The 5,460-nt window shown below is 36.2% G+C and overlaps 1 pseudogene; it reads right to left on the minus strand.

The window, feature by feature from the left end:
• Window positions 1-5,460, minus strand: part of LOC101586878 — a 25,089-nt pseudogene that overhangs the window by 15,460 nt on the left and 4,169 nt on the right.

Here is a 5,460-nt window from a genome sequence, read left to right on the forward strand (position 1 = left end):
GGTTATTGGCTTTGACAATGGGAGTGTCTCGGTGCTTCACAAAGAGCCCAAGAACAGCAGCTGTGAGAATAGTTAAGCTCAGTGCTGCAACAGCCAGGGTCTTCCCTAGGGAGTCTTCATAGGCCAAAAATGTCACAGACTTTGGTAGGCAGTGGTTTCTCTGAGTGTTGGCATACTGATGATTTGCACACTTCACACATTGTTCTATGTCTAGAGAAAAATTAATATTATTACAGTCAAATCTCAATATTTCTCTCCTATTCTCAGCTCCTATCCTAAGAGTGCATGGTTAGCTTAGCCAGATTGTGATCTTATTATTTTCTAGACACAAACACTTTGAATTCTGAAAAAAAATCTTGATTATTCACTCAATAAGTAATTCATCATTGAAAGTCTACCATGATTTTCTAAAGTCTGGTGCAGCAGAAGTATTTCCTGTCAGGCAGAGTACTTGAGTTCTTTTGCACTTGATCAGTAGATCAAGTTGGAAAGCACTAATGCCTTTCCATCAGTGAGCCTTTGCACACACCAGTATGCTGTATGCAAACATTTTTTTCCATTTTGTTTAAGTCAATGCTTTCCTTTAATGCACTAGCCATGTATTTTGCACTAATATAATGTATCATGAGATGCTTCACATTTTACGATGCAAATTATGTGTCATCAAAGAATGTTTTCTGAGTGAGATGTAGACATTAATTTCAGTATTTTTTTATTTTGTCACTGCTAAATAATATCATTATTTCATTAGGATTTTACAGTTACACACTACCATTACTGAAAAGTAATACTAGGTACATGAAATAATTTTCAAAGTACTTTTGTTTTTATTTCATATCCTGATAATATTTCATTGGCCAGGTTCGAAATGTATCATTTAGTAGCAGTGGACATATATGGAATTTTTATTCCATTGTTACTTACATCACTGAACCACAAAATATGATTTGTGTATTTGGATTGAACTGTTTAAGCAGCATTTATATATGTCAGGTACTCTGGTACTACCTCTAACTTTTTAAAGATTTATTTTTATTTTTTAAAAATATTTGGTATAGGGTCTCACTTTGCAGCTCTAATTCATAGTGCTCCTCTTGTCTCAGATTTCCCAGGGCTGGTGTGTAGCACTATGCCCAGTCTCAATGGCAGGATCAGCACCTGCAAGTTGGGCTAGTGCTACATGTGGTACGAGGGATTGAAGGTGGGTCCCTGTTCTTGCTTAGACAAGCACTTTGACAGCTGAGCTATCTCCACAGCTCTCTAATTTTTTAAGAGTAGCTTTGATTATTATTTTTAAATTATGCTTTCTCATTAAATTTTATTTTCTTTCTTTCTATTTGATTTATTATTATTTTCCAAGAACATGGAATACTCAATAGAAATTTAATTATGTTGTGTTTAGCCTCCTTAAGTGTGTCTCAATTAGGAATAAGGTTCACATCTGAAAGCAAAATGTACTGTGAAATTTGTTCTTCTAATGACATTATTGCAGTGGTGCTACACTGTAGCTCTTCTCAGCAAAAGAACTGTTGCCTAATGTCCAAATTTTCTGAAGAAAATGAAGTACATATTATATGGTATTGAATGATGATAAACTTCATCTGTAAGAGTTTAGTTACTGTAAAAATTGTGAGCTCTAAACACTATAGGTTCGTGAATTCAGCGAAACAATCCAACACAGTCCAGCAGTCCACAATAGTAATGGGTTATCCACAGAAGTTGTTGACTTGAGCCTTTTACTGCTCAGCATATTATTATGGCTTTACTTTATATGCTTCATTTTTATAGTTTTCTGCTGGATAGTTAAGGCCAAGATAAAGCAAGACGTATATATCCAGAAATGTAACTTTTGTATCTGACAAGGTCAGTCAAGTCCCCTCAGGACTTATCCCGATGCCCTGTACCACAGTTTGCAGATCCTTTGTCAGTGTCAGCCATGTGGGTGAGTCACGCCACTGTGCGAGCTCCCGACCTAAGCAAGATTGGGGCTGGCCTTCTAAAAATTTAACTTTCTATGTCTTTTCTTTAGATTTTCTGACACATTATTTCTCTTCCACATTTTTTATTGTTATTGTTTCTGATAAATGCTTTAAATACAGAACTTCATCCTTTATTCAAATGGTAACATAGAATTATGTATAATACAGTTTGGTCACATGGATACCTATACCCTCCAAGATTTTGTAACTAATATTTTCAATTATAAAGGCCCTATTATTTATACATATCATTATTATTATTATTAGTTTTATTTATTTGTTTGTTTGTTTATTTATTTATTTGGTATAGGATCTCACTGTGCAGCTTGGATTCACAGTGATTCTCCTGTCTGAGCCTCCCCAGCGCTGGAATTGCAGACTTGTGCTACCACACCATATTTCAGGGGCTGACTTGGGATGTGGCCAGCATGGAATGAGGTACTGAGCATCAAAATTAGGTCCTTGCATTTCCAGGCAGGCGCTTAGACTGTCTAGCTATCTTGCCTGCCTATAATTTCTACTTTAATATTTTGCATGAAGCACACATGTAGAAGTGTGTCTTTCTTTCTTTCTTTCTTTCTTTCTTTCTTTCTTTCTTTCTTTCTTTCTTTCTTTCTTTCTTTCTTTCTTTCTCTTTCTTCTTTCCTTCTTTCTTTCTTTTTGCGGAACTGTGGATTGAACTCAGGCCCTTGCTCTTGCCAGGGAAGCACTTATTCTACTGAGCCATCTCCCCAGCCCCAGAAGTGTGTATTTCTTATATCCTGAGCACATAGTAATTGGGATTTGAATGCCTTTGTTTTTTGCATGTATACATGGAGAATAGGTATGAAAGTATCATATGTCCAACTTCCATGAAGAATATATACCCAAGTTAACTGCATGATACAAGCAGTCTCAACATATTTCAAAATATAAAAAAAATATTTACTAGGAACATTATGAAATTAAGACACATAGTGACCAGAAAATAATAGTGTAATAGAGAGATGATTCCACCAAGTTCATGGTCTAATAGTATAAATTCGACTATTGCAAAGTGCTTATCATGATACTGAAAAGCCATTAATATTCATTTGTTCTTTGTTTTTGTACAATGTTCCAAACCTCATTTCTATATATTGTTTTTAATAACACTGAACAGTATTTGACATACTTTATATAGTATGGAGAGGTGGAATAGTAAATCTTGCTAGTTATGTCAAGAACTTAATTTATCCTTCATCCTTCTAATGTGTCCTTCACAGTCCCAACTATAAAAAAGTCTCTGACACTCTCACAAAAAAATTAATATTATTATGAATGAAGTAATATCCTTTCTGCATCTCTGTGTCACTCAGTGTGACATCATTGCATGTTGTCTCCCCTACTATCTTATGGATTCCAAAAGAACCGGGATAAAAATGTAAAACATGAGTTTATGCTATATCATAGACACGTGGTATACCAAGAATACATCTGATTCTTTTTCATTTAATTAAAAAAATTATTTATTTACTTGTTTGTTAGGTACAGGGTCTCACTACACAGCTCTGACTTGTAGTGATTCTCCTGTCTCAGTCTCCACAGGGCTGGGATTATAGGCATATGCCACCATGCCTGGTTTCAGTGGTAGCTGCCATGTGTGATAACAGGATGGAACCCCAGTCCTTGTACTTGCCAAGCAGGCATTTAGACTGCTAAGCTATCTCCCCAGTAGACATACCTTTTTTTAATGAAATACTCCACCCTGAGAAGCTATTCTGTGTGAAGAAAATTACCACGCACTGAGAACTTAAAGCAATAGAGGCTCCTTGTCTTCAGTGTTACATAATGTAGTTTCAAAGACGATGAAACACTGGTGCTTAATAAGATTGTGTTTTAAGTTTCATGATGGACAAAGAACTTACAGATTGTGGGGTCGAGAAAAGACATTTTCTCCAGCACATAATCTTGCCTCTATTTTTCATGGTAATGAAGAATGAATGCAGGGCTTTACATTGATCATTGAGGGGGCCCTCCCTTAATCAGTAAGCTTTTACATCCTCCTCCCTCAGGCTCCCAGAGTGCTGAGATTAGAGGTGAGGGCTACCATGCACAAATGAGGACATAACTCTTTCAGTGAGTCTAGAAAAATAAATGAAAGAAGTCAGATGTGATGTCTCAAGAAGCTGAAGTCAGAGGATCACATGCCTGATGCTGGCCTCTACAATGTAGTAAGAGTTTAACTCAAAGTAGCAAGGAAAAGGCTGGGGATGTAGTTCAGTGGTAAGCTATCACTGTACTTTATCACCAGCAAAAAGGAAAAAAATTATAAAGAGTACAGTCAAAAGGACTCAGAGTGTTTTTGTCCCCACCCACATAGCTAAGTCTATGGAGTGAAACAATTAAATTGCTAACTAAATGAAGGAAGAGTTGTCTCAGAAATTGTGTAATTTATGGATCCTTACAGGACAGAAAAGAACATGGAGCATGTTTTCACAGGGCATGCTCTTACCTGTCTCATTGGTGATCTCATTCTCTGGGCAAGGGGTACAATCAAAGCAACAGGCAGGCTTTCCTTCCTGAGGGGATTTCCTGAATCCAGGATGGCAACTTTCACTGCACACAGAGTGTGGGGTCTGAGGAAAGTCTGATATCTGTTGGTAACTTCTTAAAGTTTTACTTAATGTTTTGCAACAGAGTTATAAACTTAATTTGTATAAATAAATAAATACAAAATTTTGCTTATATCCCTCCCTCCCGTTTTTTTGGCAGAACCAGGGATTGAACCCAGATCCTTATGCTTGCCAGGTTATATCCCTTATTTATTTAATTATATAAAATAGATGAAAACTTACAAAAAATTTTAATGAATGCATTTCTTTTCCATTAACCAAAAAGTGAGAAAGGAATAAACTATTTCATTGTTTAGTTTTTGATTTACTTACATTAAATTTATTGATATAATTCAGATATACCTGGCTAATGAACATATTCATAATTGAGAATTTTTACTTGTGTGTGATACACATTTAGTCCTCTTTCTTTTCCAGTCCCCTCCTCTCCCATCAGTCCCCCTTCCTCACCTTATTTACAAAGGTTTGTTTTTGTTTTATCCTTTGTTATCATTTTTTCTATTCCCTTGTTTCCTTTCTCCCTCTTACTCCCTATTTCTTTTTTAATGTATTTATTGCATGGTCTATAGGGTCTCATTGCACAGGTTGGACTTGTAGTGATCATCCTGTTTTTAGCCTCCCAATTGCTGGGATTAGAGGCATGCAAAATTATGCCTAGTCTCAGTCACAGGCTCAGCATGCCCCCTGGTGGCAAGGGCAGCACAGTACTCTAAGTTTCGAACCACAGTCCCTGGGCATGTCTAAACAGGCGCTTTAGTCCATTGAGCTTTCTGCCCAGCCATTTCCACTCTCTAGTTTTTTCTCTTCTTTCTTTCTTTCTTTCTTTCTTTCTTTCTTTCTTTCTTTCTTTCTTTCTTTCTTTCTTTCTTTCTTTGTTTCTTCTTCTT

This window comes from Octodon degus, unplaced genomic scaffold (genome assembly GCF_000260255.1).
Source record: "Octodon degus isolate 3935 unplaced genomic scaffold, OctDeg1.0 scaffold00028, whole genome shotgun sequence".
NCBI lineage: Eukaryota > Metazoa > Chordata > Mammalia > Rodentia > Octodontidae > Octodon > Octodon degus.